Source organism: Stegostoma tigrinum, unplaced genomic scaffold (assembly GCF_030684315.1).
Source record: "Stegostoma tigrinum isolate sSteTig4 unplaced genomic scaffold, sSteTig4.hap1 scaffold_94, whole genome shotgun sequence".
NCBI classification, from domain to species: Eukaryota; Metazoa; Chordata; class Chondrichthyes; order Orectolobiformes; family Stegostomatidae; genus Stegostoma; species Stegostoma tigrinum.
Genome location: NW_026728819.1, coordinates 300,335 through 316,286, shown reverse-complemented (window position 1 = coordinate 316,286; position 15,952 = coordinate 300,335). Strand labels below are relative to the sequence as shown.

At 44.6% G+C, this 15,952-nt stretch overlaps 1 long non-coding RNA gene across 1 annotated transcript in view; it reads left to right on the top strand.

The window, feature by feature from the left end:
• LOC132209440 (uncharacterized) overlaps positions 1–14,542 on the top strand; it is a 31,387-nt gene extending 16,845 nt beyond the window's left edge. The window contains exon 3 of the long non-coding RNA XR_009445528.1: positions 13,262–14,542. This is a non-coding gene — a long non-coding RNA (uncharacterized LOC132209440). The remainder of the gene's footprint in view (positions 1–13,261) is intronic.
• Positions 14,543–15,952: the final 1,410 nt, after the last annotated feature.

Here is a 15,952-nt window from a genome sequence, read left to right as displayed (position 1 = left end):
CCTTTCTAAGCTTTTCCTCTCTGTCTCCATCTCCCTTTCCCCCCAACACTGTCTCTGAATTATACCTCTGTGACTGAAATGTTGTCACCCCTGCCATTTAGTAACCCTGACCTGTCACACTGCGGCATTGACTGTCTAAAACGGTGGGACGGTCTGGAGAGAGTGGTGGGAGTGGGGAAGGCCTAAACTGAGGAATGGCAATGGAGAGAGGGAAATGGGGAAGAGATAAAGTAAGAGAGAAAGAAAGAGCCAGAGTATGGTCAGAGAGAAAGTGAGGAAGATCCCAGTCTGAGGAAGGTGCGTGGAGAAGGAGATGGACAGAGTGAGACAGAGAGACAAAGAAAATGTAATATCAAAGGCTCTGTAAACAACATTTGGACACTGGGCATCTTGTTGCAATGTAGGCCACACTGCAGGTAATTTGACACACAGCAAGATCCCACAAGCAACAGTGTGACTGCAGATAGATTGTGGGTTTCACTGATGCTGGTTAAGGGCTCAATTCTGGCTCCAGGCTGACAGAGAGGGACCAATCCTGCTGCTTGCGAAATTCAAAATACTTCCTTCTCTCCCCTTCACCTCTGATATGTCACTCTCTCTTTTCCAGGCTCTCTCTCTTTCCCTTCTAAATCTCTAATCTTTCGATCTTTCTTCCTCTCTCACTTGTTCCCTCCCCACCTCCCCATTTCTGATTTTTTTTCTCTCTCTCTCCCAGATTAAATCCTGTGCATTGTAATCGTTATCATTTAAAAAGACTGTGACATTGATGTTGGAGGATATTCTGTTTGATAAGCCAGGGCACTGTTTCCCAGCATTCTGTGCCAGTAATGCTGCAGGTCATTGATACACATTGCGATCCTACAGGTCGCCCCTTCCTGCTCCAAAATGTGTTGAAATCACAATTTCCATTCAGGGAAGAGGCTATCAGTTTCTTTGGGACAAAAAACACCCCCTCCATCCCAGGATTTGAGTTGGTGGGTGGCACTTTCTAGAACAAAGTGATTGGAGTTGGGCAGTGAAGAGATATTGGAGACCCCAGTTCTCTCACCAACAATATGCCACCTCCCCCAGATCCTGTCTCCCTTTCCCAGCACAGATACAAAGACATATCTTGTCCCTTTATCCCTCACACCCTCCCACTCACACTTTTTGTCTACATCTGTATTTTTTTTGGTAAAAAAACTTTGTATTGCAAACTATTTCTAACTCCCCCTCTGTTTCTGTTTGAAAAAAAAAGTGAAAGGAAGCTGGAGAGGGTTCAGGAGAGGAGACAGAGTGAGAAAGACAGAGATGCCCTCGCAGTTACTCAGGGGATTGAAGTAAAATGGCCAAAAAATATTTTATTTATGTGATTATCAATTTTTTTTCATCCTGGCCTGCACATGTCACACATTACACTGAAGTGAGAATGAGTCTTTGAAGAGAGTTTCACATTTATGGTTTTAATTTCCTCCGTGGGGAGTCCTGTCTGTCAGACACTCACTGGGAGGAGAATTAACATGTTTGTGTCAAATCCCAAAGCCCTGGTTACTTTAACCCCAGACTTCAAACCTGTTCTTAAAAGTTACCTGGAGGCTCCTAAAAGAAAACCAGGGTACACCAGAGGAATTCAAATCTTGAGGTAATAATCAAATACAACTGACATGGGCCCCGCAGTCTGCAGCCTTTTGAACAGGCCTCAGGCCAATGCCTGAACCCCACCCCTCCTCGCTCTGAAGGAAACTTGTGTCCAAGGGAAGGATTTCTTATCCCCTTGTAGTTTCAAAATAAATAGACAGAGAAAGGGAGGAAAGTTATTGGAACTGGAAAGGAAGGACATTGTTAAAGAAATCGCCCAGCAAGAGGCTAGGGTTTGATGTCTCCCCTTCACACAAGCCATCCCTCATCAATGCCAGGCTCTGATTGAATTGGGGAAAACTTTGGGAAATTTCAATCCCAGACCCATCAGGCAAGGTTAAAAGGAGGAGATTATCGAGACAGTCGCATTGCTGCAGGACAATGAGGCACAGCAAGATCCCACTGCCAGCAATGTGTCAGGAACAAGATAAACCCAATGTTGGTTAAATGGTAAATATTTTCTGTATTCCCCAGGCACTATCGTGACAGATACTTAAGAATCTCAAATGCCTCTCACTCCGTCCCTCTCCATTTTCTTCTGCCTCTCTCCATGTTGCAAGTCTGTCTCTCAATCCCAATGTCGACTTCACATTCTCACATTATTACTCTGACTTCAGAACATGTCTTTTGTGAGATTTCACATTTACAATTTTGATTTCCTCCTTGGGGAGTCCTGACACATGTTTGTGCCAAATCCCATGGCCCCGATTACTTTAACCCCAAGCTTCAAACCCTGGGGTGCAGCCTGTCCAATAAGTCTCAGGATGATATCCCCCTTCGGAGAAAGCCGTTGTTCTATGCGTTGTGGGCCCCAAAAACCTCCCCTTTGGTTCTTCAAAAAATAACTGATCCCTTTGGAGAAAAAAAAGAGACAGCATTAGTTGAAAGGCAAAGCAGAGACAGTGCAGCAAGATCCTGGGATTTCCTCTCTGTCACATGGACAATCTCTTGGCAACATCTGAACACAAACATATCGGGTGGTGCGTTTAGTTTCCATGCCAGTCCCTTCGTAAAGCTTTGAAATGATGGGTGAGCTGATTAAAACAGTCACAGCCTGTAACAATGGCACTGGGACAATTAATACACAGCAAGATCCCACATGCAGCAGTGTCCCAGCAGCCAGATAATCTGATTTTTTTCCCCATCTGTGATGCTGGCTCAGTTTAATTATTTCCTGTGACCCCAGAATCTGACATTACAGTTAATTCACAATCTCAAATACTCTCTCTGGCTCTCCTGTTTGTCCTGCTCTCTCAGTTCTTCAAATCTTTCTCTCACTGTCACATCTAATCACACTGCCCTCCTCCATAACCCATATAAACTTCAGGGTCAGAAAGAGAGAGGACTCATATGGGCCCCTCATGGTATGCAGTGGGAACAGGCATCAGGCCAATATTGTCCCCCTCTGGAAGTTTTTTTTTCAAAGCTTTCCTGGCCCCAGACATTTTGGATCTTCACATTGTCACTTTCCAAACCAGAAATTTCAGGGGATAAAACAGAAAAGATTACTTGAAAGGGGGAGCTACAGCATTTTGCAGCAAAATTACACAACAAGAGGTCAGTCTTATGTGCACTACACCACCTCCACAGCATTACAAAACATCATAGCAACATCAAACTACCAAATAAATCATAAGCTGGCAATATAACAGAGGTTTAAAATAATAATAAACACACATACTCACACACCATCTCAATCAAACAGGGAGAGCTGCTCACTACGCATTATGTCAGGATAAATCTGACACATTTCTCAGTGAGTGGTTTGCAGACTCCACCTCTGACACATTGCAATGTCCCTCAGTCTGCTCATTAAGGAGGCCTCTGTGTGATAGAGATGGTAATTCCCAGGATTGGAGTCTTTTGTTGGATTTTCCTGGCCATTGAAATGTTAATTCTCTCGCAGCAAAGATTTACCATTCCTTGTTCTTTGAAACCTTTTTAAAGCCATGTTATCTCTGTCAGTGCAGCTTGAAAATATTTAACATTGGTCTCATAATAGCACCTAAGAGCCGGACTGCAGATGCCCCAAGAGACAGGAATAGAAAGATAATGGGGATATTTGCTGAGGATCTGTCGGGATTTTCCTGCTGTCAGTGTGGCTCCCAGAATCAAACTCCTGAGATGCTGCTTGGCCTGCTGTGCTCATCCAGCTTCACACTTTGTTATCTCTTTCTCACTCTCTCTCTCTCTCTCTTCTGCCCCTGTCTCTACCTGGTCTGCACAACATACAGCCATTTCAAACTTGACATTCAAAACTTTGTTTCTTCTCCTCCTCCTGAAAATGTCAGTAGAGTTTGAGAATTTAAAGCATTGATCATATCACTGCCCCTCAAACACCCACATTTCCCCATCTCCGCTCCCACTTTGCTCCCAGCACAGGACTGTGGAGAACATGGGAGCACTTTATACAGGTTTTATCAGGGGCTGTAATCAGTGAGGCTCTGAGCTCAAGGGGTCAGCGTGTGTGTGTGTGTGTGTGTGTGTGTGTGTGTGTGTGTGTATGTGTGTGTGAGCATGCAAGTATGTGCATGTACGTGTGAGTGTGTGTTTGTGTGAGTGTGCACGTATGTGCATGTACCTGTGTGCATGTGCATGTGTGTGTTTGTGTGCATGTGTGAGCGCGCATGTGGGTGCGTGTGTGTGTGCATGTGTTTGAGAGCGCACGCATTTGTGTATGAGCACATGTGTGTGTGTGTGTAAGTGTGTGTGTGAGCATGCACATTTGTGTGTGTGTGAGCGCACATATGTGTGTGAGTGCGCGTGCATGTGTGTGTGTGTGAGTGCATGTATGTGTGTGTGTGTATGTGAGTATGTGCATGTGCATGTGTGTGAGTGTTTGCATGTGTGAGCATGTGCGTTTGTGTCAGCGTGTGTATGTGTGAGTGTGTGTGTGTGTGTGTGTGTGAGTGTGTGTGTGTGAGCGTGTGTGTGTGTGTGAGCGTGTGTGTGTGTGTGTGTGTGTGTGTGTGTGTGTGTGTGAGTGTGTGCATGTGCATGTGCGTATCTGCATGTCATACAGTCCGACAGCACAACAACAGATTCTTCGGTCCAACTAGTGCATGCCGAACATAATCCCAAACTAAACTAGTCTGACCTGCCTGCTCCTGGCCCAAATGTATTTTAAGTGATGTAATTGTACTCACACACACCTCTTACTCAGGATATTTATTCCACACACTTACCACCCTCTGTGTAAATACTTTGCCCCTTATGCCTTCTCTGAATCTTTCTCCTTTCGCCTTTAAAATTGTGTACCCTAGTCTTGAAATGTCCCATCCTAGGGAAATGACAGCTACCATTACCTCTATCTATACCCCTCATTATTTTATAAACTCCTTATCAGGTCACCTTTAAACCTCCTACGCTTCAGTGAAAAATATTCCAATATATCCGGCCTTTCTTTGTATCTCAAATCGACCATAATCAGCAACATCCAGGTAAAGAGCATGTGCATGTGCATGTGTGTCTCCGTGTGTATGCGCACGCGTGTGTCTGCGCGTGTGTGTCTGTGTGTGTCTCTGTGTACCTGCGCGCGTGTGTGTCTCTGTGCATCTGTGTGTCTGCACGCACGTGTCTCCGTGTGTTTGCGCATGTGAGAGAGAGAGAGAGACCCAAAGAGAGGCTCTGTGTGTGTGCGTGCATCAGAAAGAAAGACCATGCATGTGAGTGTGTCCATTGGACTGCAAAGTTTGTGTCAATGATTCCATCCTGTAATTTCATTATGTGGCTGTCTATAAATCATGTGTTTCTTCCCCTGCCCCAGTAAAGGGTCTCAAACATACTCAGTCCCTTACTCTCAATCACACACTCTCTCGTGTGTGCAGACGCTCTCACATACAGTCTTGTACATACACACACTCACATTTATTCACAGGGACAAAAAGAAAGAGAGAGACACACACAGAAAGACACAGAGATGGAGAGAGAGAGAATGATTACACTTGTAAGTGTATCAGCAATTCGACAATTTATACAGTGAGGTTGGGAGAGACACAGATTTTCACAGGTTTTGAGGGAGACAGAGAGAGAGGATGACACAGATAGGTGCAATGACAGAGAGAATCACAAATAGACACAGTGACAGGGCAGAGAGAATAACTGATAGACGCATGGAGAGAGGGAGAGAGAGAGAGAAAGAAAGACAGAAAGAGAAAGAGAGAGAGGGGGGAGAACCATCGACAGACACAGACTCAGAAAGAGCGAGAGAAACAGATAGAGACAGGGTCAGAGAGATAGATAGATAGGCACCATGGCTCAGTGGCTAGCACTGCTGCCTCACAGCACCAGGGACCCAAGTTGTCTCCCATCCTTGAGTGACTGTGTGAAGTTTGCACATGGTCTCCAAGTCTGTGTGACTTTCCTCCGGGTGCTCAGTTTTCCTTCCACGGTCCAAAGGTGTACAGGCTAAGTGGATTGACCATGCTAACTTGTTCAGCAATGTGTATAACAAGTGGGTTATGGGGTTGTGGTGGGAGGCTCTGAAGGATAGTATAGCCTTATTGGGCCGAATGGCCTGTTTCCACTCTGTAGGGAATCCATGAATGAAAGAAACAGATATTCACAGGGACATAGAGAGATTGCTGATATATATAGGGACACAAACAGAACCACAGATAGACACATGGAGCAGAGAGAGATTATCACACTTATGAACTGATCACAGAGACATCGCAGCTACATTCAGCAACATGGAGTGAGATTCACAGAAACAGAGACAGACAAACAGATTCACAAAGAAATGGCATGAGACAGATAGAGAAAGAGACAAAGCTAAGATGAAAACGATGACACTGTTATCACAAGGAGAAATGGAGAATGAGACAGACACTCTCTCCCCTTTACTATGAGTACAGTGGCACAGAGTTGTACATCATCTAAAGGTCCCTGCAGGGATCACTCAGGATTATTCAGCAAAAATGATCTTCCACAACAGCACCCACTATTCCAGGATTGACTGCTTTCATCCTTTTGGGAACATCCCCATCCCCATTCTCTGCTCCCAGACACAGTGCACACTGACTCCGAACGATATTCCCATTGCAATGCTGTCAGTGGGTCTGAATCCATGAAGTGCCACCCTCACAACACTGTGGGTGAGCTACATCTCATGGACTGTGAAGCATTCACACCCTGACTGATTGTCACTCATATCCCATGAAGGAAGTAGAAGAACATTGGAAGCTGGAGAAGGACAATAGACAATAGACAATTGACAACAGGTGCTGGAGTAGGCCATTCGGCCCTTCAAGCCAGCACCACCATTCATTATGATCATGGCTGAGCATCCACAATCAGTATCCTGTTCCTGCCTTCTCCCCATAACCTTTGATTCCACTATCTTTAAGAGCTCTGTGCATCTCTTTCTTGAAAGTATCCAGAGAGTTGGCCTCCACTGCCTTCTGGGGCAGACCATTCCATATATCCACCACTCTCTGGGTGAAGAAGTTTCTCCTCAACTCTGTTCTAAATGGCCGACCCCTTATTTAGACACAAAGACAAGGAGACACAGATGCCGAAACCTTACCAATGACTCACTGCTACGCCATCTGAGTGCATCTCCCCCACAGTCTCACTGTGCCCAGTTCCCACTTTTCAGGAATGCTGGGGAATAGTCAGAATAGCAAGTGCAGCCTCATTCCAGTGAAAGAGCTCATTTACTGCAATCCTGGATAATCGTAGGGGAACTCTCAGCACCCAGTCTCCAGCAGATCCTTCAACACAATCACAACATTATAATCACAGGGACAGAGACAGTCACAGAAACACACAGGTACATAAGAGGCAAACCATGAAATCCGAAAGGACAGAGAAATAGGCCTCATCGTATTATCAATGCCACTAACACACAAACTCAGCCCAAGTCCAGGGGCACCCAGGTTCAAATCCAGCTACGACTGAGGGTGGAATTTAAGTTCAATAAAGAATTCAGAGCTGAGAATGCAACAATGATGTTGAACCCATTGTCACTGTTTGGGAAAAAGAAAACACTTGATTCAGTAATGCTCGTTGTCTGGTTTGGCCTGTCATGGAGTCCAGGCCCACAGCTCTCTGCACAGTCAGTGATGGGCAAGAAATGCAGGCCTGGCCAGAAATGTTTCCATCCCAGATGTGATTAAAATAAATAAACACCGGGGCAGAGAGAATCAGAGACACGGTAGTGAGAGAGACAAGAGAAATATATACATGGGGATAGAAAGAGAGAAACACAGTACAGGCCATGTCAGAAACTGAGGATCACAAATGCACACAAGGACAGAGAGAGACACAGCTCTACTTAGGAAGAGAGAGAGAGAGCTAGAGATGGACATGCACACATAGAAAGGCACACAGAGATCAACACAGGGATGAGAGAGACCTAGAGGTAGACACAGGCAGAGAGAAAGAGACACAAATAGATCAACACAGGGATGACAGAGATAGTCATAGATAGACACCATGACACACAGCGAGAGAGAGAGAGAGGGAGAGAGAGGGAGAGAGAGACTGGCACAGTGAGAGAGACTCACATTTAGACACGGGGGAGACAGAGTGTGACAGATAGACACGGGGCTGAGAAATTATTACGGATATGAAATGAGACACAGCTACATTCTGGGCCACAGAGAGAGATTTACAGGAATACACAGGGACAGAGAGTTACGGAGAGATTCACAAAGAACACGGAGTGACAGAGAGAGAGAGCACAAGAAACAAATAGGGGCTCACAAACGTAAGATGAAGACAATGACAGCTCTACTCAGGGGAAGATGGAGAATAAGAGAGAGAGTATGTAAAACCTTAATTACTCTAGCCCTTTACCATCAGTTCAGAAGGACAGACCTATGCATCATTTGCAACAGCCTCTGCAAGTATCATTCAGGGTTATTCAGCACCTCCTTCCAAAAATGACCTCCCCAAACAGCAACCACTATCCCCAAATGGACAACAGCAATCCATGCCTGGAACATCCCCATGTCCAATCTCTGCTTCCAGGCACAGAGCGCAATGAACTCAAATGATATCCCCATTCTGACCCTGTCACTGGGCTCGAATCCCATCTTCACAACACTGTGTGTGAGCTACACCGCATGGATTGCAGAGGGATCACTCACCGACCGATAGACACTCATATCCTATGAAGAAACTGGAAGAAGGAGAGAAATAGAAGCATGCAGGAACAAAGGGAGGCTCAAAGATACACCCAGAGACAGAGCAGGGAAATTAGCACAGATTTGGTCTGAAGTTGCTCTGTGGGATCTGAGGGATACTCGATGGGCCAGCTGTAATTCCCCTTCACTACCTGCCCTCACAAAGGTGATGGTGATTGGTTTCGCTGACCCAAAGCAATCCATCTGGTTTAGGGAAGGCCAGAGTGTGATTTAGGAGGGAGTTCCTGGGTGAGACACAGTGCCAGGGAAGGAGCAACCATCTTGATCACAGCCAGGACATTGTGCCTCTTGCAGGGACACATGCAGGTGGGTGGCAGATGAACTCCAAGTGCTTCTGTCACCCTGGTCATTCTCAGTGGTGAGGGGTCATATAGTTGCTGTGAACGAGTGTTGGAATGTTGCTTCCATTGTTGTTGCTGTGGGACACATGCCTGACCCTCTGCATTGAAGGAGAGAGAGAGAGGATGAATATACTTGTAAATGTCACATCAGTTAGAGAGTTTATGTAGTGAAGGAGGGAGAGATAGTTGTAGATGTTTGGGGGGGGGGGTGTGGTGAGAGAGAGAGATAGGGACAGAAAGAGAGAAACACACACACACACACACACACACACACACACACACACACACACACATACGCAAAACGATTGAGTGAGAGACAGAGAGATATTGATAGACACAGTGACAGAGAGAGATCATCACACATGAACTGAGACAGAGACAGATTCACAGCTGCATTCAGGGATATGGAGAGAAATGTACAGGAACACACAGGGACAGAGAGAGACCAAAAAGATTCACAGAGAACACAGAGGGACAGAGAAAGAGAGCACAAGGTAGAAAGCAAGAGTCACAAATGTAAGATGAAGAGAATGACAGATTTACACAGGGACAAATGGAGAATGAGAGCAATACCCTTCACCATCAATACAGAGGGACAGAGCTGTGCTTCATTTCCAAGGACCTACAGAGATCACTTTGGATTATTCAGCATCCCCTTCCAGAAATGGTCCTCCAAAACAGCACCCACTATTCCTGAGTGAACAAGAGCAGTCCATGCCTGGAACATGACCATCTCCAATCTCTGCTCCCAGACACAGTGCACACTGGCCCGAATAATATTCCCATTCTGACACTGTCACTTGTCTGAGTCCAGGAAGTGCCACCCTCTAAATGCTGTGGGTGAGCTACACTGCATGGGCTGCAAAGGGTTCAATCACTGGCTTATGGCCACTCACATCCCATGAAGGAACTGGAAGAATATTAGACACTGGAAGAGGGGGAGAGAGACATAGAGAGGGAGAGACAAATACACAAAGTCAAGGGGAGGTTCAAAGATACACACAGAGACGGAGAGCGCGAGCGAGGGAGCGAAGGACAGAATTGGTCTGAAGTTGCTCCATGGGATCTAAGAGACACTCGATGAGCCAGCTATCATTTCCCTTTCCCACCTGCCCTCGAGAAGGTGATGACACTCTGCTTTGCTGAGCCAGTGCAGTCCATCTATTTGAGGGAATGCCACAGTGTGATTTAGGAGGTAGTTCCTGGAAGGGTCACAGTGCCAGGAAAGGAGCGATCCATCTTGCTCACAGGTAGCATGTTGTGCCTCTTGCGGGGCACATTTAGTTGTGAGGTGGGTCCGATCTCTGCGCTCCTGTTGCCCTGGTCATTCTCGGGGTGTGTAGGGCGGGCAGGGCAGGGTCACATTGTTGCTGGGAATGAGTTTTGTAGAGTGGCTTCCATTGTTGTTGCTGTGGGACACATGTCTGACCCTCTGCTCTGAAGGAAGAGAGAGAGAAAGAGAGGATGATTACACTTGTAAATGTCACATCAATGAGGCCGTTTATGTAGTGACGGAGGGAGAGACACACACAGATAGTCACAGGGTGAGAGGAAGACTCAGACCCAGGGATAGAGATAGAGATACACACATAGCAAATGGGAGAAACACAGAGAGAGAGAGAGGCAGATAGTCAGACAGACAGACACATGCAGAATCACAAGTAGACAAAGAGAGACAGAGACACACATAGGCACAGGGACAGAGACAGACAGTCACAGATTAACATCAGGACCAACACAGACACAGGGCCGGGAGTGTGGGGGGAGATATCGTCACATGGAGACAGGCAAAGAGTGACAGATAAACACAGGTACAGAAACAGAGAGAGATAGAGTCTCAGATGGACACAACAATCAAGATAGAGACAGATACACATAGAGACAGAGAGAGAAAGAGACAGACACTGTCTGTGTGGAGTTGGCATGTTCTCCCTGTGGCTGCGTGGGTTTCCTCCGGGTGCTCTTGTTTCCTCCCATGTGCTGGCTGGGTGGATGGGACAAGATAAGTTGCCCATAGTGTTCAGGGATGTGTAGATTAGGTGGGTTGCAGGGAGATGTGTCTGGGTGAGGTGCTCTGAGGGTCGGAGTGGCGTTCTTGGGCCGAAGGCCCTGTTTCCATACTGTAGGAATACTCTGAATTCTATGAAAACAGTGCTGAGTGATCTCTGATGGGAATATTGGAAACAATGCACGGCTCTGTCCCTCTGAACAGATGGTGGAGGGGTGGAGTTATAAAGGTGTTACACACAGTGTTAGTCTTATTCTCCATTTCTCCCTGTCTAAGGCTGTCATTGTGTTCATCCTACATTTGTGACACTGTCTCTATCTCTTGTTCTTGCGCTGTCCTTCTGTATTCTCTGTGCACCCGCCCGTGCTCTCTGTCGCCGTGTGTTCCTGTGTATGCGTCTCCATAATCCCTAAATGCAGTTGTGAATCTTTCTCGATCTCACTTTACATATGTGATGATCTCTCTCTCTGTCCTTGTCTATCTGTGACTCTGTGACAGAGAAAGAGAGAGATGCAGATCGTCACAGGGACAGACAGACAAAGAGAGACAGATAGACACAGTGACAGAGACAGAGTCACAGATAGACAAGAATAGAGAGAGATCATCACACATTTCAAGTGAGATCGAGAAAGATTCACAATTGCATTTCGGGATTATGGAGAGGCATGTGACTGAACATTACTTTCTGCAGATTAAAATATTCTGTGAATCAGTAATCTCACAGAATTACAGTCAAAGGAGATTGTGAACTTGGCAGATTCATATTGAAACAACCGCCTGAATAAAAACAGCTCATGACAAAGGCACTGAATCCTCACTGACAAGCAACACAGGTATTATCAGCTTTACAGGTAGAGATCAGAATTGTACAGAAAATCTTACCAGAACATGCTGATGACGATGTGTGCTAGAAATTTTTCTCAGTGAAATAACTTCGTGATCTGCCACTTATTTGCTCAGAAATGATTCTGTGCATCATCTATGAAAAGCAGGTGTATAGTTTACTGGCCACCTGATTGACAGACAAAGGAAAGCTGATCGGGTAAATTACACTGTTAGTGACAGTCCATCGCACACAACAACAAGAGTTTCTTACACTGAGAACAGAACGGATTCTAGTTAAACAGACGTACATACCAAAATGAAAATCTGCTGCTTTGACAAGCATGCTGCCTGTTTGAACAACATAAACATGTTGCCAATGTAGTGAGACATTTGAACTGCCCAATACAACTGTCATGTCTTTCTCAATTCAATAATCACTGTTTCTATGTATTTTTCAAGCTATTATGAGTTGTGTATGTATAATTAGCTCCTGGGACAATCTAGATATTCTGTTGAATAAACACATTTACAACCTGGATATTGCTTAGTCTAATTTTCTAAGTAAAATATAACCTTTTTCAGTCAATCACAGTAACTATCTTTTAAATGGTAGATTCATAATCACAATAAATTTCTAATTATTCTGAGCGAGGAACACCTTGCAAAGGAAATTATTTTTCATGTCCGCACTGACATTGTGTATTTAACAGTTTCCAGTGCCATCATCCAACTCTGTGTACAAGTATCCCTTAGGTCCATAAAGCTGAAACTAAAGCTCTTTTTCTGATATCCTTTCATTACTTTGTTGTTGAGTTACGCTTAATAGCATAAAATATTACAGGCATCAATTAAGATTGAATTGTCAATGCAAAAACTGGTACAAATAATCGCATATTATTCAGCTCATTAATTGTAGTTAGTTTCTAATGTTTTTTTTCACTGTATGATCACATTAATTTCACTGATGTAATTACATTACACTTTTTAGCTCTATACATATGTAAAATGAATGTCAAGTAATTCATAAGTGATACCAAAAACTGTTCACGTTTTGTTCTTTTTTAGTCCAACAATTACAGAATATGTTTTCCAAAAATAAGTAAATTCTGTCCCAAAGAACATTCTCCAATAATTTCCCAACTACTGACCTAAGGTTCACATTTCTGTAAATTTGCTGAAATGGGAAAATCCTGGATGGATTGATTAATGAGTGAATTTGATTGAATTTGGGTAAAGGGATATTTCAGCACATTAATTAATGTTTAATGTTTCAGGTCATGTTGCTCTTCCTCAGGACTGATTCCCATTTTTTGTTTCAGATCCAATGACTTCATTCCACAGGGACAAAGCTTCCAATTTGTACCAGGTTAACTCTGGCCTACTCTTTTCTTTAGAAAAGAGTTTGATGCTATTCAGTCTTTACTGGCAATTACAACCTGCATTGTGTAAGATTTGTGAATGACCCTTTATTTTCCCAATCCTTGTGAGTGATGCCAGCAGCAGAAATATTTCCTAATCTGCAAGTGATTTTGGTTGGGAAATCTCTATTTACAAATTCACTCTTATCCTCAAATAGACTGTGTAAACCATAAAAGGTCTGAGCACAAACCCACAAAAACACGAAGGCAGCATGACAGCCTGAGCTGAATGAACCTGGTGATGTGTGAGCTGTCATGAGGAAAACATGACCATGAGCACAACTGGTTAGAATCACATCCCTACAGTGCAGAAAGAGGTCATTCGGCCCATCACTATACTGACCCTCTACTCCCATAACTCAGCATTTACCAGGGTTAACCCAACCACTTAACCTGCACACTAGGGGGCAACCTAGCATGGCTTGTCCACCTAACCTGCACATTTTTGGACTCTGAAAGGATCACAGCTTAGCTATAATGACGCAAATTTTTGAATGAAGAATAAAAAAAACTCAATGTTGAAACAATTTCACAGTTTTTGTTTTAAAAATAAAATCTAGGGAAAGCTGCGCCACAAAGATTTCAGATTTTCTCTGGAGGAAGAGAATTCAAAACTCGTGCCACTGACGCGGGGGCACAGTGAGGTCACAGAGGGCTGGCACCCATCAGAAATGTAAAAGGTATTGAGCAAGGTAGGGGTGAGAGAGGGGCAAAAAGGCAGTCTGTCACGGGGGAAGGCAGGAGAGATTAAATTGCAGAAATGTTATTAGTTTTTCATGGCCACAAAGATTGGAGTTAGGCCTCAAAAAAAAACAACAAAAGATGTGCCTGTGCTGGGTGTGTAGAAGACACAGAAACAAATTGAAACGAGAAATGCAAACAAATAGGGGCAGAGTTCACAGCCTGAAATTGCTCTTCTCAATGGTGAATCCAGAAAGCTGCAAACCTGTGTGTTTCAATCTCAACCAACACAAACATGATGGGCCAAATAATACTGGCCAGCCAGCGACACCCACATCTCACAAATAAATTTTTAAAAATGGTCTTGGTCTGTGCTGGAATGTTCTGATACTTTTGTTTTGAAATTTGGAGTTTGTTTCTGACGATGTTTATAACCTCTCAAATTGGGCTAAAGTTTAACATTCTAGGGAAATGTAAAATAAATCAGCTTTGTTTCAAACACATCACTGTAGCTTGTTGTATTTGTCCTGAGGGTTGAACAGCACCCGGAGCTCAGAAAGGACAATCTCAGGGTTGGGGGGGAGGTGGGTGGCGAGTGGGGGCATTCGAATGGCAGCGACAGAACTTCAGCCAGGACACATCCTTCAGGGTCTCACTGAGGGGGTCAGATGGCACTTTACTCTTTCACGTCTCTATTCACTGACAGCCAAGCCACGGTATGGGTTAATCCTGCTGTGTCTAAGAAATGTGTCCCAGCTACTGTCTTCCATGGCTCACAGCTCCCAGTCACGGAACAGAATTTCATTCCAACTGGGTTTAGAGTCAGAGGAAGAACAACGGTGAATGCTGGAAATGTGCTTCAAATCAGAGGTTAGCGTAAATCAATGACCTGTTCCTGACTGGAAGTGAATCTGCAGGTTTGTAATTCTGCTGCACTGGTAAAGATAAAACAGTATTTGGTAAATGTATAACATGGAGATCAAAAGTACATGAGCAATGGGAGCAGGGGTATGAGCAGCCTGTCACTGCCTCTGTTGTAACCACACAGAATGCGCCAGGGTGACGTGAGAGAAGGGCCTGGGTTAGAAATTATACTTCACCGACAGTGAGTATACAGGAAGGGTTCAAAAATGTTAATTTTCATTTTCAATAACCATGTGCAACATTTATTGGTCAGGAAGGGGTGTAACAGGAGTTTATGCTGGCTGCAGGAAGGCTTTTCTTTCTGAAGAAGACTTTTTGAGGAAAATTTCTGAATGGCAAATCAAGCCAATCATCGCTTCAAAATCTGAAAGGATTTCTCAATTTATCAGGGCCTGCGTATCAGCTGTGGAATGTGGAAAACGAAATAACTGAGAAAGCACTAGGACAGATGCAACATGAATGGGAGACAGTAAACTGATGATGAAAAGAGCTTTATGCAGTCACTGTGCCTGAATGACAGTGCTGCAGTCGGTGAACTCAGATGTGTTCTGTGTGTAGACAAGGTGTAAAGTGATTGCTCAACGTGGAGAAAGACAAGGACATGGTCACCTTGGAGAAACATTGGAATTGTGGGAAATGTGGGAAGGGACTTAATTACCCATCTCAATTGGAGATTCACTCATTCAGTCACACCAGGGAGAAGCTGTTCCACTGCCCCATGTTTGGGAATGGATTTACATTACATTCAACGTTACATTCCCATCAAAGGCCTCACTCTTCCTCTGACTCTAAACCCAGTTCGAATGAAATTCTGTTCCGTGTCTGGGAGCTGTGAGCCATGGAAGACAGTAGCTGGGACACATTTCTTAGACACAGCAGGATTAACCCATACCGTGGCTTGGCTGTCAGTGAAGAGAGACGTGAAAGAGTAAGGTGCCATCTGACCCCCTCAGTGAGACCCTGAAGGATGTGTCCTGGCTGAAGTTC